Source organism: Bos indicus x Bos taurus, chromosome 19 (genome assembly GCF_003369695.1).
Source record: "Bos indicus x Bos taurus breed Angus x Brahman F1 hybrid chromosome 19, Bos_hybrid_MaternalHap_v2.0, whole genome shotgun sequence".
Taxonomy (NCBI): Eukaryota; Metazoa; Chordata; class Mammalia; order Artiodactyla; family Bovidae; genus Bos; species Bos indicus x Bos taurus.
Window position 1 is genome coordinate 61,288,944 of NC_040094.1, and position 25,956 is coordinate 61,314,899.

The following is a 25,956-nucleotide window of genomic DNA, read 5'->3' on the forward strand; positions in this document are numbered from 1 at the left end:
ATCTGCTGAAGCATTTTAAGGATTTGAATTGCGCTGCCAATATTTATTCGGGATGCGACTAGAAGCTACAAAGTTGATTATAAAGCCAGGAAGAGTAGCACAGGAACATTTATTGAGCTAAATATGTTGGCAGCAACTCAACCCACAGGAGGCAGATAAAAATAAATGAAAATAAACAATTACTAATCTGTGTCATTTAGCTCACAGATGCAGTGCACGTTTTCTCAAGCTAAATATGAAACATTCTATATCTGACTATACACACATCAGCCTAGAAACACAATACCAGTTTCATCTTTGCATTTCTTAAAACTTTTTACTTTATACTGGAGTCCAGCTGGTTAATAATCTTCTGAAAGTTTCAGGTGTCCGCCGAGGGACCCAGCCATACATATATATGTATCCATTCTCCCCAAAACTACCCTCCACTCTAGGCTGCCACATAGCATTGAGGTGAGTTCCCTGTGCTGTACAATATCAGTTTTATAAAGCTTAATGTTATGCACACTAAATATATCAGTTCAGTCCAGTAGCTCAGTCACGTCCGACCCCATGGACTGCAGCACGCCAGGCCATGTGGTCCATCACCAATTCCCGGAACATACTCAAACTCATGTCCATCGAGTTGGTGATGCCATCCAACCATCTCATCCTCTGTCATCCCCTTCTCCTCCTGCCTTCAGTCTTTCCCAGCATCAGGGTCTTTTCCAATGAGTCAGTTCTTCACATCAGGTAGCCAAAGTATCGGAGTTTAAGCTTCAACATCAGTCCTTCCAGTGAACACCCAGGACTGGTCTCCTTTAGGATGGACTGGTTGGATTGCAAAGGGACTCTCAAGAGTCTTCTCCAACACCACAGTTCAATTCTTCAGCGCTCAGCTTTCTTTATAGTCCAACTCTCACATCCATACATGACCACTGGAAAAACCATAGCCTGGACTACATGGACCTTTGTTGACAAAGTAACATCTCTGATTTTTAATATGCTGACTAGATTGCTCATAACTTTCCTTCCAAGGAGTAAGCATCTTTGAATTTCATCATGGCAATCACCATCTGCAGTGATTTTGGAGCCCCCCAAAATAAAGTCTGCCACTGTTTCCACTGTTTCCCCATCTATTTGCCATGAAGTGATGGGACCAGATGCCATGATCTCAGTTTTCTGAATGTTGAGCTTTAAGCCAACTTTTTCACTCTCCCCTTTCACTTTCATCAAGAGGCTCTTTAGTTCTTTGCTTTTTGCCATAAGGGTGGTGTCATCTGCATATCTGAGGTTCTTGATATTTCTCTCAACAATCTTGATTCCAGCCTATGCTTCATCCAGCCTGGTGTTTCTCATGATGTACTCTGCATATAAGTTAAATAAGCAAGGTGACAATATACAGCCTTGACGTATTCCTTTTCCTATTTGGAAACAGTCTGTTATTCCATGTCCAGTTCCAGCTGTTGCTTCCTGATCTGCAAACAGGTTTCTCAAGAGACAGGTCAGGTGATCTGGTATTTTCATCACTTTCAGAATTTTCCACAGTTTATTGTGACAGTCAAAGGCTTTGGCATAGTTAATAAAGCAGAAATAGATGTTTTTCTGGAACTCTCTTGCTTTTTCCATGATCCAACGGATGTTGGCAATTTGATCTCTGATTCCTCTGCCTTTTCTAAAACCAGCTTGAACATCAGGAAGTCCACGGTTCACGTATTGCTGAAACCTGGCTTGAAGAATTTTGAGCATTACATTACTAGCGTGTGAGATGAGTGCAATTGTGCAGTAGTTTGAGCATTCTTTGGCATTGCCTCTCTTTGGGATTGGAATGAAAACTGACCTTTTCCAGTCCTGTGGCCACTGATGAGTTTTCCAAATTTGCTAGCATATTGAGTGTAGAACTTTCACAGCATCATCTTTTAGCATGTGAAATAGCTCAACTGGAATTCCATCACCTCCACTAGCTTTGTTCGTAGTGATGCTTTCTAAGGCCCACTTGACTTCACATTCCAGGATGTCTGGCTCTAGGAGAGTGATCACACCATTGTGATTATCTGGGTTGTGAAGATCTTTCTTGTACAGTTCTTCTGTGTATTCTTGCCACCTCTTCTTAATATCTTCTGCTTCTGTTAGGTCCATACCATTTCTGTCCTTTATCGAGCCCATCTTTGCATGAAATGTTTCCTTGGTATCTCTGATTTTCTTGAAGAGATCTCTAGTCTTTCCCATTCTATTGTTTTCCTCTATTTCTTTGCAATGATCACTGAGGAAGGCTTTCTTATCTCTCCTTGCTAATCTTTGGAACTCTGTAATCAAATGGGTGTATCTTTCCTCTTCTCCTTTGCTTTTCATTTCTCTTCTTTTCACAGATATTTGTAAGGCCTCCTCAGACAGCCATTTTGCTTTTTTCATTACTTTTTCTTGGGGATGGTCTTGATCCCTGTCTCCTGTACAATGTCCCGAACCTCTATCCATAGTTCATCAGGCACTCTGTCTATCAGATCTAGTCCCTTGAATCTATTTCTCACTTCCACTGTATAGTCATAAGGGATTTGACTTAGGTCATACCTAAATGGTCTAGTGGTTTTCCCTACTTTCCTCAATTTAAGTCTGAATTTGCCAATAAGGAGTTCATGATCTGAGTCACAGTCAGCTCCTGATCTTGTTTTTCCTGACTGTATAGAGCTTCTCCATCTTTGGCCACAAAGAATACAATTAATCTGATTTCAGTGTTGACCATCTGGTGATGTCCATGTGTAGAGTCTTCTCTTGTGTTGTTGGAAGAGGGTGTTTGCTGTGACAAGTGCATTATCTTGGCAAAACTCTATTAGCTTTTTCCCTGCTTCATTCTGTATTCCAAGGCCAAATTTGCCTGTTACTTCATGTGTTTCTTGACTTCCTACTTTTGCATTCCCTATTTTTGCAGTCCCGTATAATGAATTGGACATCTTTCTTGGGTGTTAGTTCTAAAAGATCTTGTAGGTCTTCAAAGAACTGTTCAACTTCAGCTTCTTTAGTGTTAGTGGTTGGAGCATAGACTTGGATTACTGTGATATTAAAATGTTTGTCTTGGAAACAAACAAAGATCATTTTGTTGTGTTTGAGATTGCATCCAAGTACTGCATTTCGGACTCTTTTGTGACTATGATGGCTACTCCATTTTTTCTAAGGGATTCCTGCCCACAGTAGTAGATATAATGGTCATCTGAGTTAAATTCACCCATTCCAGTGCTATATTACTATAATACAATAGCAATGTAGGAGACACATGATATCTGGATCAGGAAGAACCCTGAAGAAGGAAATGGCAACTTGCTCCAGGTATTCTTGCCTGGAGAATTCCATGGACAGAAGAGCCTGGCAGGCTACAGTCCATGGGATCACAGAGTTGGACACGACTGAGCTACTAACACATTTCTGGCCTTGAGCCCTGTGGGATCTTAGCTCATCAACCAGGGATCAAACCCACGTGCCCTGCATTGGAAGGTGAAGTCTTAACCAGTGGACCTCCTGGGAAGTCCGTGTGGTGCCTTTGCAGATACAACACCAAAGATCCAATCCATGAAATAAGTAACGATAAGCTGACCTTTATTAAAACTTCTGCTCTGCAAAATACACTGTCAAGAGAATTAGAAGACATGCCACAAAGAAAATATTTGCAAAAGACACATCTGATAAAGGACTGTTATCCAAACTACACAAAGAACTCTTAAAACTCAACAATAAGGAAACAAACCAAAAAACTTGATTTAAAAAATGGGCAAAAGATCTGAAGAGACACCTCACCAAAGAAGATATACTACAGAGGGCAAATCAACCTGTGAAAAGATGCTCCATCATTGGCTGTTCACTGGTGCCTCAAAAGGACTGAGAGGGCAGAGTGTTCAATCACACAGAGGACCCTTTGAACAGCTTCAGTGTATGAATGGTGAATCCCAAGCCCCATCTCAGTAGAGGTCAGGAATAAAGATGTGTTTATCCAGGAATGATTTGTGGAGAAACCTCTGGTCTAATAAAATGAATCCCCCGGACCCAAATGGGAAATCTACAGGAGTTTTACAATTTTACATCATTAGAAACACCACGAGCTTGGACTGAAAGGGACAAAGAGAAGTTTAGGAAGACGTATGGGGATTCCTTGAAAAACTAGGAATAAAACCACCATATGACCCAGCAATCCCAGTCCAAGAAACCAAAATTGAAAAAGACCCATGTATCCCATTGTTCTTTGCAGCACTATTTACAATAGCTAGAACATGGAAGCAACCTAGACGTCCATCAACAAATAAACAGATAAAGAAGTTGTGGCACACATACACAATGGAACATTACTCAGCGATAAAAATGAACACATTTGAGTCAGTATTCTTGAGGCAAATGAACCTAGAGCCGATTATACAGAATGAGTCAGAAAGAAGAAGGTAAATATCATATCCTAACACATATACACGGAATCTAGAAAAATGATAATGAAGAATTTATTTGCAGGGCAGCAATGGAGAAACAGACATAGAGAACAGACTTATGGACGTGGGGAGAGGGGAGGAGAGGGTGAGATGTACAGGGGGAATAACGTGGAAACTTATATTACCATATGTAAAATAGATAGCCAACGGGAATTTGCTGTACATCTCAGGAAACTCAAACAGGAGCTCTGTATCAACCTAGAGGGTGGGGTTGGGAGGGAGATGGGAGGGTGGTTCAAAAGGGAGGGGATGTGTGTATACCTATGGCTGATTCGTGTTGAGGTTTGACAGAAACAACAAAATGCTGTAAAGCAATTATCCTTCCCTTAAAAAATAAATTTAAAAAAGAGAAGTTTAAATGAAGAAAGGCTATCTGAACCCCTAAATTCTAAAAGGCAAGAAACAGTCTGCTGAAACCCCTTGGCCCCAAGCATAGTCTATCTTCCAAAATAAAGGAAGGATGCTGCTGAGGGCTGGGCCACAGGTCCAGAGGACGGGTGTCCAGCCACCAAAGATGTTTTACAAGACTCAAACCCTAATCAAGTTTGCCCAGCTGGATTTCTGAAATTGCTTGGGACTGGTGACTATATTTTCCCTTCCATTTTATCCCTTTGGATCAGGAACATCTGTAACTGTGAACTGTTATCTGATGTCTGCCCCACCACTGTGTTTTGGGAACAGATAACTTATTTTTCCAGTTTTACAGGCCCACAGATGGACAGGGACTTTGCCCCATGATGGATTATATCCAGAGGCTCAACCACATCTAACTGAGATGGTGAAATTTGGGACTTGTGAGTTGATAAGATTCAGATGAGACTTTGGATTTAACTGGATGCTGTAATGGGTTGAGCCTTTGGGGGACACTGCAGGGAGACAAATATATTTTGTGTATGAGATGGACTCAAATCTTTGGGGGCCAGAGTTCAAACTGTGTCGTAAGCTGGATTATGGCTCCTTGGAGATATCAATACCCCAGTCCCTGGAATCATTGAATACATTACCTTTCAAGGTAAAAGGGACTCAGTGGATGTGATTAAGTTAGGAACTTGAGATATAGAGGTTATCCTAGATTATCCAGGTGGTCCCAATGTAAGAGATAGATTGTGGAGTCAATAAAAGGGTGAAGTCAAAAAAAGATGACAGAAGCAGAGGCTGGCATGATTTGCTTTGAATATGACCACAAACCAGAGAATACAGGTGACCTTGAGGAGCTGGAATAGTTAAGGAAACATTCTCCCCTAAGGGGCTTCCCTGGTGGCACCAGTGGTAAAGAACTCGCGTGTCAGTGCAGGAGACATAAGAGATGTGGGTTCCGTCCCTGGCTTGGGAAGGTCCCCCGGAGGAGGGCCTGGCAACCCCCTCCAGTACTCTTGTCTGGAGAATCCCATGGACAGAGGAGACATAAGAGACATGGGTATGATCCCTGGGTCAGGAAGATCCCCTGGAGAAGGAAATGGCCACCCACTCTGGTATTCTTGTCTGGAGAATCCCATGGAAGGAGGAGCCTGGCAGGCTATAGTCCATGGGGTCACAAAGAGTCAGACACGACTGAAGCGGCTTGGCATGCATGCATATTCTCCCCTAAAGCCTTTAGAAAGAACATGGCTCCGCAAATACCTTGATTTTAGCCCATAAGACCCACTGAGACTTCCAACCTCCAGAAATATAAGATAATAAATTTGTGGAAGGTTATTATAGCAGTGGGGCTTCCCTGGTGGCTTAGCTGTAAAGAATCCACCTGCAAATGCAGGAGAGTTGGGTTTGATCCCTGGGTCAGGAAGATCCCCTAAAGAAGGAAATGGCAACCCAGTCCAGTATTCTTGCCTGGAGAATCCCATGGACAGAGGAGCCTTGTGGGCTACAGTCTATGGGGTCTCCAAGAGTCAGACATGACTTAGGAAACAACAACAACAGTTAAAACATTCCATCAGCAATAGGAGAGTAACGCAATGTCATGATAACTGTCATTACTGTGCCCTTACTACTTACGCTTAGCCATTCTGACTCTTCAGTACAGTATTCCTATCATTTTTTTAAGCAGAAAATATTGAGAAGGAGGGGAGCATTTCTTCATGAAGAAGGGTCCTCATTTTGATTATTGTCTGATGTATTATGTTACAATAAAGCAAAATACACATGAAATGGCCTCAGATGGACTATTCTAAAGATTTAGTATTTGCTATTTATAAAAACTTCAAAAAATATTTTGATCGACATCAATTCAAAGTTCTAGATAATACCATTTGCCTCTAGCAATCCCTTTTACCTTTGTAATTTGCAACTTTAACCTACAGGGATTGGGGTTACTACAGTAGAAGTGTTGCTACCAATTTTTCTAAAATGGAAATCGAGGTTTACAAGGAGCTTTTTACTTGGCCTAAGAAAATCGATAAAAATGTACTAAAAATGAATTTTTAAAAGAAATTTGTGTATGGCTGTTGGGGTTGGTCTCAATTTTGGAGCCATCTGGCTTAATACTTTAAGCATTCTTTTTAAACATTTTAGATTGAAGATTCTTATCACATATTTTAAGCACAACCTACAGTATGTAAATTTTTGTATTTAAACACTTTATATAAACTCACTATATTATACATATGTCATATCATATACAAAAACAAGAGAAAGAGACACAAAAATGGAAATGCACTTCTTTTTCTTCTCACACCCCAATAGGTCATTTTATACACCTGCAGAGATGTGTCCAGCCCATCTGGCAGCTGCTGGTTGTATAGATGAAAAAGACAAGGAGGCCCATTTGGGGACCAATTGTTTCTTTAGTAGTCACTGTGATCTCTGACAAACTGGATCACTTGATTGAGTGAATTAATTCACGTAAAGTGCATCGCTTACCTAGCACTGTCATTGGAAATTAGAAAGAGTTTCACCAACATTAAAGGTGGTCGTTGTGGTTATTACTATAGTGTGCTCTGCTAAGTTGATATAGTCATGTCTGACTCTCTTCAACCCCATGGACTGTAGCCCACCAGGCTCCTCTGCCCACGGGATTCTCCAGGCAAGAATACTGGAGTGGGTTGCCATGCCCTTCTCCAGGGGATCTTCCTGACCCAGGGATCAAAGCCGGGTCTCTGTGGCTCCTGCACTGCAGGTGGATTCTTTACCACTGAGTCACCAGGGAAGTCTTATTACTATAATACTTGTCTTAAAAAACATATTAGAGTTCTTGCTTGTGTCTCTTCTGGGTTTTGGCCATGTTTGGGGGAAAAGTGACTTATGGGATACGAGGCATCATTCTTGGGAAATGAATGCATTTTTAACTTTCATAGTATCTCTCCACCCACTCCGTCAATCTGGTGGTCCTGAGCCCTCTGACCTGCGCTGTGTTGGTGATTTCCCTGTGAGTTTGCACATGTAGGTTTGGTAATGCATGTTTTTTGTTTGCGAGTGTTTTTCCACAAGGAACTTGGGGAGGAGGAGAACAGAAAGACATTTTCTATCCTTTACAAGTTTGGTCCTGTTCCTTCCGTAAACTCAAACATAAAATGCTCTCTCTTTTTGCCATACTCATTTATATGTGGCTACGCTAGGTCTCTGTGGATGTGGGAGGGCTTTTCTCTTGCTGCGCAGAGTAGGGGCCCCTCTCTGGTGGTGGGCACGGGTTTCTATTGTGGTGGCGTCTCTTGCTGCCAAGCACAACTCTAGGGCAGAGACGTCAGCAGTCGTGGACCACAGGCTGAGGGGCCCCACGGCTGGAGCAGTCTTCCTGGACCAGGGATCAAACCTGTGTCTCCTGCGTTGGCAGGTGGATTCTTTACCACTGGACCACCAGGGAACTCTCCAAAATGCTTTCTTAATCAAATTCTCTATTATCAAGTGGAGTAAGGCACTCGCAACCCACTCCAGTACTCTTGCCTGGAGAATCCCATGGCTGGAGGAGCCTGGTAGCCTGCAGTCCATGGGGTCGCACAGAGTCAGACACGACTGAAGCAACTTAGCAGCAGCAGCAGCAGCAGCAGCTATAATCAAGAGCATCCCCTAGGATAATAGCACACTGCTCATTCAGTGAAAGGTACAGCTTCTCACAAGAAACAAGGCTTTATGTGAACAATTGAAAAAAAAAAAAAAAAGCACTTTCTTGTTTTCGTCTCCATCTCTCAAACCTTCTCGGTTCTTCCCACCAAACATAATCAATGCAACTTGTATTTCTTTATAAAAGTCATTCCCTTATTTTCATTGAACTCACACTCTTATTAATAGTATGCTGTGAATTGGGCTTCCCTGATAGCTCATCTGATCAAGAATCTGCCTGCAATGCGGAAGACCTGGGTTTGATCCCTGGGTCGGGAAGATCCCCTGGAGAAGGGAATGGCAACCCACTCCAGTATTCTTGCCTGGAGAATCCCATGGACAGAGGGGCCTGGTGGGCCACAGTCCATGGGGCTGCAAAGAGTCAGACACGACTGAGCGACTGAGCACAGCATAGAAGGCAGGGATTTAAGTGCTTCTCCATTTGTGAAGGCGGTTGTGTAAGCCTTCTCAGTCTGCAGAATGGTTTAGTGGGAAGGGAGCTCATGTTGGCTTCTTACACTCGAGTCTAGAAGATTTGTATTCCTCTGTGTTTTGAAACTATCACTTCCTTCTTTAACCTCCCACCCCTCATACACACACAGCCACTCAGGGCAGTCAGGTGTAAAATTAGAAGGGAAAAAAGTAATACAAGCATGGAAAATATGAGATAACGTTTCTAAAAATAAACTCTGGTGGGAGCAGCAGTCCACTTGGAAACCAATAAGAGGGTGTTAAGTCCTCTCCAGGGTGAATTTCTCAATTATTCTACATTGGCACTGCCTTTGGTAACCGACGAGGATCTTACATTTCCCAATAACTTTTCAGGGTCACTCACCTACGAGCTTACAAGATTGCCCAACATGAGACGAAGTTTCTTTTTATATCCCAGAGCAGTACGTGCACCCGCTACACTTCCTTCACTGCTTATTTCTTCCTCTTACGCCTCTGTTTACTTCTGTGCACTAGGCAGGACCAGTCCTTGGTTAAGTTGTGAAATTTATGCGATGCTCTTTAGGCTTCTCCAAGTTCAAGCACCTTTCTACAGCAAGATGCCGAGAATCTTGTGAAAGAATTTTGAAGCCCGTTCTCTGCATCTCCTAGTAATTCAACCCAGGGCAGGTTGGAGAGAAGATACAGGAAAGGAGAATGTAGGTCAGAATCAGGAGAACTTGTTCCTAACAAAAGTTGTCCCCAAATAAGACTGACTTGGGGGGAAAAGGACGCAGGAATGTTTCTGGAGATGATTTATAATAAGGGTGGCTGGAGATGGTTTATGCGGCACACGTGAGTTGATACCCAGGAAGTTAAGACATAAATGTAGATTTGATTATACTTACTTAAAAAATAAAGAGAAATAATATATGGACACCAAGGAGAGAAAGGGGGGATGAATTGGGAGATTGGGATTGATATATATACACTACTTGGAGAAGACTCTTGAGAGCCCCTTGGACTGCAAGGAGATCCAACCAGTCCATTCTGAAGGAGATCAGCCCTGGGATTTCTTTGGAAGGAATGATGCTAAAGCTGAAACTGCAGTACTTTGGCCACCTCATGCGAAGAGTTGACTCATTGGAAAAGACTCTGATGCTGGGAGGAATTGGGGGCAGGAGGAGAAGGGGACGACAGAGGATGAGATCGCTGGATGGCATCACTGACTCGATGGACGTGAGTCTGAGTGAACTCCAGGAGTTGGTGATGGACAGGGAGGCCTGGCGTGCTGTGATTCATGGAGTCGCAAAGAGTCGGACATGACTGAGCGACTGAACTGAACTGGACTGATGTACAAAACAGATTGCCAATAAGAACCTCCTGTACAGCACAGAGGGGAAAAGAAGATACAGTCCGTAGGACATATATTAAGTTATCCTTGAAAAGGCATTCCAGTATACAGTAGGTATAGACAAATATTGTTTAATTCTACTTATACAAGGAAGCTAGAATAGTCAAATTCATACAGCCAGAAAGAATACTGGTAGATACTAAATACCCACTAAATATTGGGACTAGGGGAGGTGGATGAGAGCAGGGATGGGGACTCTGCGTTTCAGTTTAGGAAGGTGAAAAATTAGGGCGATGAATGGTAAGTTTCAGAACAACGTGAATGCAGTGAGCATCACCAAACTGTATGGTTAAACATGGTCAAAACAGTATGTTTTATAAAACACATGTGACTTTTATGTGACCTTTAACACAGTTTAAAAAACCATTAAAAAAGATGTATACAAAACAAAATAATGCATTCTCATTGTAATTACTAACTCAGTGGGGAAAGAAGGGGAGAAAACACACCCGTGTCCCTTTTCCAGTCCCCTGCAATCCCAGTGGAGATAACGTTGGGTGTTTTATCCTATCCTTTTCCTATGTCCTTTTTCTTAGCTCTTTGGAAATCGTTCGTATAAATACATCTTATGATAGCAGTTAGAGGGAGCGTGCTAAGTGCAGTTCACCACTCCAGCATCTGCCATCTTCCAACGGGTCCCTACTTGACACGAGTTGCAGGCAAAGTCCAGGGACGCGGGCCACCCCACCCCCTCTCTGACCTCACCTCCTGTCTCTTCCTCTCCACTTTCTGCACCATCTTCTTCACACACACAAGGCTCCCTGCAGCCCTGAGGCTCGCAGACGTGTGTTTTCTCTGCTTGGATTGCTCTTCTCTCTGGTATTCAGGTGACTCACTGTTTCATCTTCTTCATGTCTTTACTCAGATACAATTTTCTAACTCTTCAGTTTTCCTACCCTGGTGCTCTGCCTGTTTAACACATAAAGATCCATTGCACATTAATGAATGTGTGGGAGATGCCAAACCTGGACCGCTGGTGTAGCATCTTTCCCAGAAACCCACTGCCTGTTTGCTCTTGATCCAACAAGTGGATGGAAGCTATGCTAGTGTGAGTCACACTTGCACGGTGCGTTGTTAGATATTCAGTCTCTTTGCTAACCCCGTGGACTGGAGCCCACCAGGCTCCTCTGTCCATGGGATTCCTCAGGCAAGAATACGGGAGCAGGTTGCTGGTTCCTTCTCCAGGGGATCATTCCGACCCAGGGATTGAACCCAGGGCTCCTGTGTTGCAGGCAGAGCACAGTATGCCCTTTTAAAACTCTGTTAGCCTAGAGTTTTATCACTGAATCTTGCACTTGGGCGATCTCTCCATCCTCCCCCCTCATGGCTGGGATTCTCAGGTCGTTGATTTTGCTGCCCAGAAGCCCTTAATGCCTGTCCTCCCGCAGGCTGGCTGTTTCTGGATTGTGTCTTCCTCTACTCTCTTTATCAAAATTTATTTGCTTTTGTGGGAACTTTTCCAAAAGACAGATTCATTGGGGGGGAGGGGAGCTGAAAAGCCCATCTATTTCCTCCTTAATCCAGAGGGTTGTATTTTAAATGGTTAGGATGTAGACCCCAAAGTCAGCATTTTTCCTGCTTCCTATAAGATGTTGTCTGTACCTTCAGTCCTGGAGAATATTTCTTCTTTTCCTGCAGTCTAGGGGGACTCCAAAGAACTTGAGATCTATCACAATCCCTCAAATAAGAATGTTATCACTTAAAGAACACGTTGAATCTAGATACAAAAGGTCAACAAGAAAGATGAGTTTCCAGCCATCCTGAGCTCTTTGGAGCACTTAACTTTTTCATCTATTCCCAGAAGCAAAAATCTCGAGGGCGGAAACACTGAGATGCAGACGTAACTGCAATTTCACAGAAAGGAAAAGAATTGGTGTGCTAACCGGGACTCCCCTCAAGCTCTGACGAGGAGGACTCAGCTCTAACTGCAGAGGGCCTGGGTTCAGTCTCTGGTCAGGAAACAAAGGTTCCACAAGCCTACAGCCAAAATAATACAATAAATAAAAGTAAAAAAAAAAGAATCGGTGCACTGATTGGAATTAAATGAGATAATCATGATATCGATGTTCCCTACTCAGACCTACATACTGCTAAATTCATTTTCTGTTCTCTCTTACAGTTTCTAATTTAATTAACATTTTTCTTTGTCTTTGGCAGGTCAGAAATAGAGAGGACAAAGTTTTTTTGACTCCTAGTTTCTCTTCACTGTTCTTTCTGAATGTTTATATCTGTGTTGGCCTCCATCACCCAATGACAAATAGAGAAATAAAATAGACATTTTCACAGTAATCAACTGATATCTAGGGTGTTTTTAGAAGAGGCAGGATTATTCCTGGGTGGCTATAGATTATGGAATTTATAGATTTTTACAAAATTAATAAAAACATAAAGCTATTCCTCTGATTTCCTAATGTCAACTACCTTTAAAAGAATGCATCAATTGTCAAATAAGATGTCAATTTTTCCTGGTGTGTTTGTTGGAAGCAAATATACACATGTTTCATGGTCACGGGACTCGCTAAACTTCCTCTCAATATTTATTTCACTAACATAATACCTGCTGACGTCAATAATCTTTCCTGGCTTCCAACTTTGTTCACGCCATGATGGCTTCAGATCGTTTCCTGAATGAATGAGAGAGACTCATAAATATTTTATTGTGGCCCAATCATGATGTCAAGTGCTTCCTGATCTTCTCTTTGAACTGTTTATTTTTTGTTTTTTAATAGGACGTGGTTTGCTCAGAATGTTTGCACATTTTTGGATGTTGACCTTAGCCTTGCTATTTGGAATATTTTACACGTCAGTTTAATCATACTTTGTCCTACTCTTTTTCCTGCAAGTCTATCATTTCTAATATGTGGCAAATATTTACTTGTATCAAGAGTGAATTCATTTTCCCTCTGTATCTACCTTAAGGTCTGTTGAGTCGATGATGTATTCGTTTATAAGCACTGTGTGCAAAGTCTTGCACTGCTTCCAGTTGCCTCATTCAGGCAAGGTATCTCATTGAAAGAAATTTCACATCCAATTTTTGGAGAAAAATATCTCCTGGTTCCTTGGAATCTTCTTAATCAACCCTTCAGCGCCATGAAGAATCTAGCTTTACCTTTTTTTAAAGTTGGTTTGCAATGATTTATGATAACTCAAAGAGAGACCATTTTACAAGTGAAATATTAAATATTATTCAGCATTTGCCCAAAATCAATGCTACCATGAGACCCTAACATAAAAGACCATGCAGCCAAAGTGGATGAAAAATACTTGTAAAATATCCAGCATGATACAAATAGGAAATATCCCAAATATCCCACAACAGCAAAAGTCTCAAATTTACTTTGAAATGTCATTCTCAGTTTGAAATCGAATAAGCAAAATTGAGAGCTTTACTTGAAAGGTGATATTTATTTTTCTTTTCTTTTTTTGACCGTGTGGCTTGCAGAATCTTAGCTCCCTGATTAGGGATCAAGCCTGTGCCCTTAGCAGTGAAAGTGTGGAGTTCTAACCCCTGGTCTGCCAGGGAATTCTCAACACTCTTGAGATTGCAGTGTGATTTCTTTCAGTTACCTTGATTCAAACAATGATAATTGGATACATGTCCAAGAAGTAAGTTGGATTTCTGTAGATCATCTGGTTTTAACTTTGATATAAACTTCCAAATTTGATAATTAAATTAATACAGCAGAAACTTCACTTGTTAGGAACTGTATCTAAATCAGCTGTGCTCTGTTTGACAGAAAATTGAGCATTTTACTGTTCAAAAGCAAAGCCTAAGGGCTTAAAGTTTAAGCTCCCAGGCAGCCTGAGATATCAGTTCTACAAGATAGCTAAGTCAACGTTCCAAGCTCCAATCCACAAAGCCCCAAGGTCCCACAAAGCCACTTTAAAGGTCCTTTATTGAACAAGTGTTCAATCCTGCTTTCAGAATATGGCAAGAACTGCAGCTTGTGAGAGAGTGGAAACTCTGGTGTGCTTATCCATCAGCACTGTTCTCTGCTCTTCCAGATTCATTCTCGGCCTTGTTTTCCACCCAAGGAGCTTAACTATAGGAACTGCAAAGCCCAGGGTCTCTCCTTTTGGCTCCAGGCTCTGCTGACTTAGTCAGAGTCGCCAGCCGAAGGACGGTCCTGCAGCCGTCTGCCACTTTCTTGCTGGGCCGTCACTCCTTAACCGTGGCTTTTGCAGGGCAACCCTCTTCAACATCCAAATCTCTCTGAGTTCTACATCAGAGCCTTCTCCTCCACCCTCTCCAGGCTTAGAGGGTTTATGGTGAGCTCCCTACTGTTATGAGCCCCTGGGCACTGGGCCATTGCTTTATGATTCTGTTAATCCTGCCCTTACATCAGCAAAACCCCCTTCTGTTTGAACTCTCTTCAACTAACCCCTTGAATTAATTCAACATTTTACCTACTCCCTGCCAGAACTCTGCCTGACACCATTGGTTTGGTCTTCCCCATTGCCACCACCATATAAACTGTTCACTCTACTCAGGACCATTCCAGAGTTTTCAGGGACTTCCCTGGTGGTCTGTGCATACCCTGAAGAGGGTGTAGGTTCGACCCCTGGTCTGCAAATTAAGATCCTGCATGCCACATGGTGCGGCCAAATTTTTTTTTTTTTAATTTAAAAAAAAGAGTTTTCAACCTGAGCATTTTAAAAGATCTAACAAGAATGATCCATTTGTTGGGTGAAAACAGGATATTTTAAGGGGTGCCCTACGATACTCTAGGGGTTTCCCTAATGACTTCGATGGTAAAGAATTGCCTGCAATGTGGGAAACCCAGTTTTGATCCCTAGGTCAGGAAGATATCCTGGAGAAGGGAATGGCTACCCACTCCAATAAGCTTGCCTTGAGAATTATGTGGATGGAGGAGCCTGGAAGGCTACAGTCCATGGGATCACAAGAGTGGGACATGACTCAGCGACTAACCCTTTACAATACTCTAACGTAACTTTTAAAATTCATTTTTTCCTTTCAATTTTTAGTTATTGTCTATTTTTTCCTCCCACTAATTCATTTATTCTCTCCCTTTTCGGATTTTCCTCCTGTGAACTCCGTCAGATGGTGGTTTCCGGAATCAGGACCGTGTTGCCCTTGAACTGTTCACCCGTGACAACTCTCCTGGGGCAGAAGCACCTGGAAGATGCCTCCCAGCCCCGGGGAGTAACACTGTCCCCCACTGTGCTCCCTGCCTTTCATGCTCCCTTCTCTTCTCGGGAAACAATGTTTCTCATTCAATTTTATAAGTCAACAGATTAGAAAGGAGTCGGACAAAAGCAGAACTATATGATCGTGCGGTTCTAACTAAGCTTCTACGATGAAGCCTTTGTGCTCCTTGAATAAGACTTGTATTTTGAGTTTGGGAAAAAAAAAAAAGCTCCTGGACAAATACAATTTCTGTCTGATGTGAATAGGCATCATCCCCCCACTCCCCCCGCCACCCAAACAGTACTCCCTTTTAAAATAAATATTATGTGGAGTTAACGATTTCTTTTTCTACTTTTATTATTAGAACAAAAAACGAAGAGCTGCCTAGATAGTTAGAGAACGGTGAGGCATCTATTCATACCAGTTAAACTGTCTCGTCAATCCCTTTGAAAGACAAATTCCAATGATGATTTTAAGACATGTTGTCAAATAAATAAAAATGCCGGAATGCTTGGAGTCGAGGAAGTGGAGTAAGACCGTAAACCAGAATGGTGGTCATGAGACATCCTCACACTTAGCGTCCTGCCTTTCTACCCTCCTCTTTCCACAGATACGACATCCAAGGTGACTTTGGGTGGCTGCATAGACGTGCTCCTTCAAATTTGATAGTTAGAGGTTTATTTTCATGAACTTTAGAAAACATTGAAATAACACATTAAACTTATTCCATTACATCAAAGTTGTGATGGATAATCATATGACAAAGAAGTGCATTTCTCTTAGAGAAAAAGGGTCACTTTAGACAAAAGGTCAGTATGGAGAGTGTTAATATAGAGGGAAAAGCAAACACAAGAATATGTATTTTTAAGCCAAAGAAAACTTACTCGACTAAGTAATCATATTAAGAGCCTCTCTTGGGCTTCCCAGGTGGCTCAGTGGCAAAGAATCCACCTGCCAGTGCAGGAGACACGGTTTAATCCCTGGCCCAGGAAGATCCCACAGGCCCAGAGCAACTAAGGCCGCTGCACCACAACTCTGGGGCCTGTGCTCTAGAGCCCGGGGACCACAACTATTGAGTCCATGTGCCCTGGAACCCGCGCTCCGCAGGAGAAAACACCCTAATGAGAAGCCTGCACTCCAGAACAGGAGAGCAGCCCCACTCGCCTCAACCGCAGAGAAGTCAGCGCAGCAAAGACCCAGCACAGCAAAAATCACAAACATACAAAGAGTGTCTCTTCCGCTTGGAACTATCACATTGCTAATCACATTCAATATTGTCACAGGGAGGAGGCAATGGCACCCCACTCCAGTACTGTTGCCCGGAAAACCCCATGGATGGAGGAGCCTGGTAGGCTGCCGTCCATGGGCTCGCTAAGAGTCAGACACAACTGAGCAACTTCACTTTCACTTTCCACTTTCATGCATTGGAGAAGGAAATGGCAACCCACTCCAGTGTTCTTGCCTGGAGAATCCCATGGACAGAGAGAGAAGCCTGGTAGGCTGCAGTCCATGGGGTCACACAGAGTCGGACACGACTGAAGCGACTTGGCAGCAATATTGTCACAATATCCAATATTGGGAAAAACCCAAGTGTCCCTCAACATAAGAACACAAATTTATATAAATGTAAAATGTAGGCTTGATAAAGAGGTAATCTTGCCATCTGAGACAACATACAGCACAGATGAACCTGGAGGACATTATGCTAAGTAAAATCAGCCAGACACAGAAAGACAGATACTGCATAATCTCACATATGCGTAGAATCAAATAAAGTCAAATACAAAGAAGCAGAGAGTTGAACTGTGGTCACAGGGGCAGGGAGAGAGGAGGAGGGATGTAGGTTCAAGAGTACAAAGTGGCAGTTTTGTGTACAGAGATCTAAAACACAGCATGTTGGCAATAGTTAATAACACAGAGTGTGCTCATGATTAGCTTGACCACAGGAATCATTTCATCAAGCGAATCAAAGCACCATGTTGTACATGAGAAATGGAATGTTTCTTCCATATCAGTGTATAAGGGATGTCACAGTGCTCAGCAATTACAGCCACCGTGGAGGGCGAGCTCGTGAGCCCTGAGGGAGCTCAGGAAGGAGCGAACACCTGCCGTCCAGCGGCAATCAGAGAACACCTGCCATCCAGCGGCTGTGAGACTATAGAGACCACCTGCCATCCAGCAGCTGTCAGATGGCAGAGACTTCATGCCGTCTAGCGGCCATCAGACGGCAGAGAGCACCTGCCATCCAGCAGCCTTCAGAGAACACCTGCCATCCAGTGGCCATCAGAGACCACCTGCCATCCAGCAGCCATCAGAGGACACCTGTCATCCAGCAGCCATCAAAGGACACCTGTCGTCCAGCAGCCATCAGACGGCAGAGACCCCCTGCCATCTGGAGGCCTTCAGACGGCAGCCACTCTCCATGGTGAGCCCCCAGGAATTTCAGGATGTGAAAACACAGGATTCTGGCCCCAGAGAGCTGAGATATAGATCAAAGGAATGATTTCAGTGAGCCCGGACTCTTGCACCTTCCCAAACATAGAAAAGCACTGAATTCCTTACCTTGGGGTATCTGGTTTTCTTTAACTTACAGTTCTCTTTTGACATTCAGTGACTTTGTTACAAAGCTTCTGTATAACTGGTCTCCCACACCTGTCTCCTCAGAGCAGTTTTCTCAGGGTCATTGGAGATGCTGCCTCCAGGGCTTAAGTCCTAAAATGTCCCCCCGAATAAAACATAACTCTCAACTTTCAGATTGTGCATATTTTTCAAGTCTACATACACGTTCAAGATATATATCTTAATTGAAAAAATCAGGATATAGAAACATTTAATTATTTTATTAAAGTCAGTATAGTTTCCTCAGTGGTAGCAAACATACCACATTGGTGGGCTACCCTGACGATGAGAACAGTTATGTGTCACACCGTCCTGTCTATTGGGCTCTGAGCCTAAAACTACTCTGGAAAAAAAAAGAAGAAAAGCTTATTTAAAAAGTCCTTGATGGGATGCTATAATTCTGATCTTTCCATTATGTGCAAATCATGCTCAACTTTGTGGAAACAGTCTGTGTATGTTGCAAAGATCCGACCTGGTTTACTTCAAAAGATCAGGCTTCATTTTGCACAGCAAGTTCTGGCCTTTTTTCCCCCTATTTCACCAAAGTAACAGATTTTTTTTTTTCACCTCAAAAAAATGAAAATGAATGCAGAGAAAATGCCGACAGAGATCATCTGTAAGTTTTTCTTTCCCCATTCTTTGAAGAAATAAAGACATTCTCTATTCACGCTTAGGGGTAAAAGGCTGGTGAAATTCCAGGACACCAGGTCACAGGGGATATGAGAGCTTTTTAGATGTTGATAGAATTTTGAGGGAAAGAAATCACTGGAGTGTCCCAGGCGGCTCAGTGGTAAAGAATCCACCTGCCAGTGCGGGAGATGTGGGTTTGATCCCTGTGTCGGGAAGCCCCACCTAGAGAAGGACATGGCAACCCACTCCAGTGCTCTTGCCTGGTGAATCTCATGGACAGAGCAGCCTGGTGGCTACAGTCCATGGGCCTCAGAGTTGGGCATGACTGAGCACAAGTCCTTAATGAAGAGGAAAGAAAGGTGGATCCTCTGAATCCTCATCTCAGACGTTCCCAGGGCCTCCCCCTTCTCACTCCCCTATAGAAAAATGGGGGGACACAGGTCAACAGACTCTCACCTAAGCTTCTCTGAGCTGGAAACCTAGGGTGGAAGTCTGTGTACATGTTACTTTACATTATTTCCTGTCTCTTCATTTACTGAAGATGTAAAACACTCAGCTAAGTAGTCATTCCCTGAAATCTTAGAGCTTGGATCCTTGTCCTGGATGCAGAAAACATAAAAACTGATGAGAGTGAAAGAAGAAAAAGTGAAGAAATTTTAAACACACTTTGATATCTGTGTCCTACCCAGATAATTTCATTTGCGTCCACTCCATTCAAACTCCAAAGAATTCTAAAGGATTTTATATTACTTGTTGGCCTGAGGGGGAGGTCTATTTTTCTTGTCTGTATTAGATGACATTCAGAACAGCCCTAAGAAATAAAATGTGTTTAAATATACCTTTAAAATGTACACACACTTCCAGAATTATTTCCAAAATCATCAGGCTTCCTTCATTTTCAATTTGAAAAGACAGATCGATACTTTATACATTTTAATTTGCAGCCTGTTATTTTTTAGAGGCTTTTAAAAGCAAACCCAAGTCATGCCCTAGTTTTTATCAACATGTCATTTCAACAATCACTGATTTTTCTAACTTTAAAATTTCCCAACACATCCATAAAATATACTCTCTCTGGCAGGAGGCATGTTATTACTGTGAGTCAGGAAGTTTATTACAGAACCAGCTAAGGACACCCAGCTGAGAAAATGAACTGAGAGGCTAGTTTAAACAACAGGAGTTAGAAAAAGTGGTCGCAATAAATGTGTTTATCGTAAGTAAACAGTAGTCTCAGAAAACACAGACGGTCAATATTTGAAGAGAGCCATTGTTCCGAGAACTACAAAGATAGGAAGAGAATGACTTTCCATCCCATCCATCCTTCAGACAATCCTTTTCCTAACTCCTCCAGAGAATTCGATTTTGAGGCCTGAGAGGAGACTGAATGCTTAATGGGAATCTGTCACTCTGCTCTGGGGAAGTGATCTTAGACTTTCTCTCACACTCGGCATGTACCTGTCCTCTGCCTTTAATAAAAAGGACGTGTGGCATTCAGCCACAGTGCTGAAAACACAAAGCCCCAGTGGAAGGGTCTCCCCTATATTCCCCTCCATATCTGTCTACTCAACACTCCCATGTCTCAGTCTCTGAGACCTTTGCTTTCACCCCGGATATTTTTACACACGTCTCCATTTCCTGAATTCAATATCCACTCTGGAACTGTGACAGAGACTTAGTTGTTGTTGTTTCTTTTGATGTGGACCATTTTGTTGCTTATTTATTCTTGGCTGTGCCGGGTCTTGGTTGCTGCACACTGGTGTTTGTCCAGATGCTGCATGTGGGCTTTTCACTGGGGTGGCATCTCCTGCTGCGGAGCGCAGCCGCGAGGGCGAAGGCTTCAGGATTTCTGCACATGGACTTCGCTGCTGCACGGCCTGGGGGATCCGCCAGGACCAGGGATCAATCTCATGTCCCCTGCTTCAGCATGTGGCTTCTTACCCACTGTGCCACCAGGGAAGTTTGATGTAGGCCCTGTGTAAACAGACCATGTTGCATTTATGACAACACTGCTTCTGTTTTTTGTTTTGGTTTTTTGGCCATGGGGCATGTGGGATCTTGGTTTCCCGACCGGGGATCAAACCCACACCCCCTTGCATTAGAAGGTGAAGTCTTAACCACTGGACCGCCAGCGAAGTCCCTAGACTGGGATTTAGCTACTATTTCTGTTGAATAAGCTTCCCAAGGTCCTCAAACTGACAGCCTTTGGGGGAGCAATGAATAAAAGAGGGGGTCCTATCAAGAGGGGGCATAGCAGCAGAGTGTGGTTTGATAACCACAGGGCCAGAGATTTCTAGCTCAGCACCTATTTCAAAAGGGTAGGGGTGCTCCTGAAGGCGTCTTTGTAAATGACACCCCAAAGTGCGGGAGGAGCAGACTCTATGCCATCCTGAAGATTTCTGGGGACTGCAGAGCAGGAGAATCACCTGGTTTTCATTCTAAAAATACAACAAATGACCATGCCAAAAAACAAAAGAATTACTCCATGGATCCTTTAAAGGTTATAGGGATTAAGCAAATATTTGACTGATTCCAATAACACTTTTCTGTTTGTTTCCACACTAGTTTTTGCTGGGTTCTCAACCTCTATTGGAGAAGGAAATAATAACCCACTCAAGTATTCTTGCCCAGGAAATCCCATGGACAGAGGAGCCTGGCTGGCTGCAGTCCATGGGGTCACAAAGAGTTGGTCGTGACTGAGTCACTAAGCACAATACAGATGGATGCTGGGGAAGGTGCAACACTCAAAAAAAAAAACAACTAATAATGGACTTTCTCGGTGGTCTAGTGGTTTGGATTTCCTGCTTCTACTGCAGAAGGCAAGAGTTTGATCTCTGATCCAGGAGTCAAGATCCCACAAGCCTTGGGGTGCAGCCAAAACAAAACAGCAACAACAAATAATAAAATGAAGATGAAGATCAATATTGACGATTTTTGTCTTATTTGTAGTTTTCCTATTGGCTGGTCTCATTATTTTACATCCATTCCTTTGGTTTACATAGGGATGAAAGTGAATTTGAAGTTTAGCTAATTAAAACAGCAATACTAACCAGTCTATCACACCAGTCTTAGCAAATTATTCATTTATGACAAGAAATGGAACTACCAAATGATCAAGTAAGATGGAATATTCTCTAAGGCACATTTGGCAAATTATGTCCCAGCAGGTAATCCAATGGATCTTGCGGGGAGCGAGCTCCGGCCGTGGCAAAGGTCATGAGGAAGGAGGCTCGGCATACGCAAAGGCGGGATCGAGCCTCAGGAGTCTCCCTGGAAATTCTCAAGCATCTACCCCCAAAACCAGAGTCTGCCTACTTTCTGCTTTGTGCTCTCACCTACACCTCTGACTTTACGGGGGGCTGTCCCCCACTACCTCTCTCTGAAAAAAGAGTTAGCTTACAGCTCCAGTTAATAATTCCTGGGTGTGACAGTGTTTCAACCTACAAACTCCTTTGGAAATCCTCTAGCCTGCCTGAATAGGTTTTTCCGGCCACATGTGATTGTTCAGAGCCTCCCAACTGTGAGAAGCAGGAAATGTTCTAAACTGTCTAAACACAGATTCCTTTGAGTAGTTAAAAGATTGATTAGAAATTGTATTGGTGAAGGGTTTTTCACTTATTGGGCCAATGTTTGCTGCTAAGTCTCCATACTCCTTACCTACTGTGTCCTTGGCAGTGTATTGATTGATATAATGGGTGTGTAGAAATGTAAGTAGTAGCCTGAATGTTTGTAACCTTGGATCCTTGAGTTAATTCTTTTCTTGATTGAGCCCACCTCACCTTTGCCCTATAGGAATGCAGCTTTGTCCAATGCTTTTTTGGAGGCTGGTGCCTGACTTTGGAATAATCACCTTCAGAGAAAGATAAGTTTCTTAAAATGTTAACAGGCCTCCTGGCCAGAAGATGATGTAATTCACCTGAACTTTTGCATATGATAAGTTTGAAAGCCTGGCTTTGATTAGGACCAGGAGCTGCTGTCCTTGCATGACCCCACCCCTTCCCTCATTATCCTCTATGCACAACTTAAGGTATAAAAACTACTTTGGAAAATAAACTGCGGGCCTTGTTCACCGAAACTTGGTCTCCCCGTGTCTCTCTCTCTCCCAAATTCTGGCTGAGTCTCCATCTGGAGTGTGGAACCCGCCATGCTTACTAATTATGCCTGGGCTTCTAAGATCCGACTGGGGAGGCCTCAGTGTCTCCTCTCCTTCGGGAGAACGGAAGGACGCCTGTGGCCTACGTAAGTGGTGCAAACTTCTTGTCTTGAAGTTTTATTGGTCTCCCGCGTAAACCAAGCTACTCAGCCTCTTTTCTCCACTGAATTTTCCTACTGAGCTATCCTCATCCTATTACTCTTTATATCTTTGATAAAATATTTAAATAAATAGGTCGCCGACGCCGTCCCCGCTTCGAATACCCTGGATCAGCCGGGGCTGGTCCCCGGCAGGATCTTATGATGAGAAAACAGAGACTCAGAGACATGTGGTAACTGACCAAGGTCACAGAGCTCAGAGTAGCACAGATAAGAATTCAAACCTTGGTCATCCGATTCCTTCCGTATTCCCTTGACCTATTTAGCTGTGTCCCCTCTCCAAGGCCTATCTCTGGGGCACCTGAAATCTCAAGACAGGCACACAGTTTGGGAATTAGAACTGAATCGATGCAGTGTAAAGAAGTGAAGATAAAGTCCTGTTTGTGAGTTTGTTCCTCTCTCCAAGATGAAGTCTTAGGTCAGAAATTAAAACTGGAGGGACCCTGGACACCAGCTAATCCCACCCAGCAGGTTTCAGATGAGGCAAGATAAGGAATCCACAGGAAGACTTCCTCTCCTGAAGGGATGCAGACACTTAACAGATGCAGCTGGGTCATTAAACTGTGACCAAGTAATATACAGTGGAATTATAACTCACAACTTCCTGTGCCCAGTCACTCTGTCACGTCTGACTCTTTGCAACCCTGTGGACTGTATCCCGCCAGGCTCCTCTGTCTGTGGGATTCTCCAGGCAAGAATGCTGGAGTGGGCTGCCATGCCCTCCTCCAGGGGATCTTCTCAACCCAGGGATCAAACCCAGGTTTCCCGAATTGCAGGCAGATTCTTTACTGTCTGAGCCACCAGGGAAGCCCCATGACTTTCTACTGATATGTAATTAAATGCTCTTCCCACTGGTCACTGTGATAAGTGAACAAAAAGGAAGACAGAGGTGGAGAGATTTGAATCCATATTCCAAGGCACACCGAAGTCAAAACCTCGGGTTCTTACAAAACACCTTTAGATTTTAAAATGCCTCAGTAGCATACTCTACTTGGGTTAAAAACTATCAACTGTTTTTAAAGTTTCTTGACGTTCATTTTGTTGTAAGCAACAGATATAAAACAGAAAGAACACACAAAAAAACAGACAAACACAAAACCCTAAATGCATCTGAAAAAAGCCTGACTTTATTTAGATCTTCCAGGCAGGGCTAAGCCTGACTTTCAATGGGGCTCACACTTCTGCTGTTTTCTTTCTTCTTCTTTTTCTTTCCCCCCATTTTACCTTTCATCTTTTGAAAAATTGTTGTTTTTTGATTTTATTGTTTTGGTGAGGAGGGGGGGGTTTACCAGTCCTCCTTGCAAAAAAACATGTTTTTTGTTCATAAACACATGGAAATTCTTATTTTCACTAACGTCCTTTTTCTTTCCATGGAAGACTCTTTGGAAACGTATCATCTCGTTTGAAATGGCAGCAAGTGGTGAAAATCCATTTTTAGCAATTTGCCCATCACTTCTGCAAGGCCAATATTCTACTCTGGAAAGATGGCATCAGCTGTGTCCTCAAAAAACAGTCCCTGTTCCTTAAAATAGTTCTAGGTCACCAATCTCAGGTTACTATTTGTTCCTATAAGATGGAAAGGGTTAACGATTTGCTTCTGTTTTCCTTGAGAGTCTTTCCAATTCAATTTCCAGGTGTTCAAATTGGCCCCTCACAAACAAAATACTGCTACAGCTACTATCTTCCATAACCTTTTTTTTTCTCTCTCTTTACTCTAATTTGGATTATAAATTCACTCAGAAAAACCTACGGCTAATTTCACTGGAAACAAATGGAAAATGGTCAAACAACAGAGTTTTGAGCTCCTTGGTGCAAAAATTAGAACAAGGGTCAATTGATTGGAGTACTCTGACCTTTTCTCCTTAAAACGTATAGTAGAAAAAAAATAAGTTTGGATGACAGTCTGTGTTTAAAATATTCTGCATTAACAATTTAGACAACTCCTTTGGTAAAGAAAATGGAAAGTTGGCATGGAACAGCAACACACACACTGCAAGCCATGGCCAAATGTCCAGAGTCTATTTTACACGTTGTCTACACATGGACATGCGGTATGTTACAGAGACAGCTTTACGAAATGCCCAACATTAAAGGAAATGTGTGGTTTTTCCCTAACATGACAAGTAATAAGTCATTCTTTGCATATATTATAGAAAAAGTTTTGCAAAGTGGAATGTTGTTTTTGTGGGTCTGTGTGTGTCAAAGCCTGTTTGATCTCTATAGAAGTGCAGTAAATATTCAGAAAAATTTTAGTTAAAAAGTCACTTCCAAATGTACAAATCAAGCCATAGAATTAAAAAATCCACTGGAAAATTCGAACGCGTAGCCTTTTAAACATAACATCTTTTCTTTTGAAGTATACTGTTTGGGCTTGTTAAATAGACGTGCGTAGCGTATGCGTGTGTGTGTGTGTGTGTGTGTGTGTGGTTTCACCAGTATCTTCATATTTTCAGAAGAGGTAGAGACTTACAATTGGTTTCAAAAGAACGTGTTACACAACAAATAAAATTAGACGCTGTATTCTCTTAAATCAACGAGTTATATTTGCAGATGAACTGGTGTGCGTTCACGTGTTTGAAATTTAATTTGTTGGCTTGTCAAATTCCTTAGTAATAGTCACTGTGTTTTAATTTCAGTCCACTTGTTATGAGTCAGATATTTTCCGAATAAGATAGCCATTTTTTGGATTTAATGTTCAGTTGAAGATATGATGAAGCATCTCCTTTTACAGACCAATTGTAGCCTCTTGGTATAATGATAACTTTTGCTAGATGGTGTGATAGAGAAAAACAAATAGCTGCAGTATCTCACTCATGTGGGCATATAATTTCATTTTCCAGTGAAGTAATAATCATGTTTTCATTATGTACTTTAATGTGCCCCACTAGTAAACAGGTAGCTATTTCTCCTAGTCTGAAATAAATTGTCTA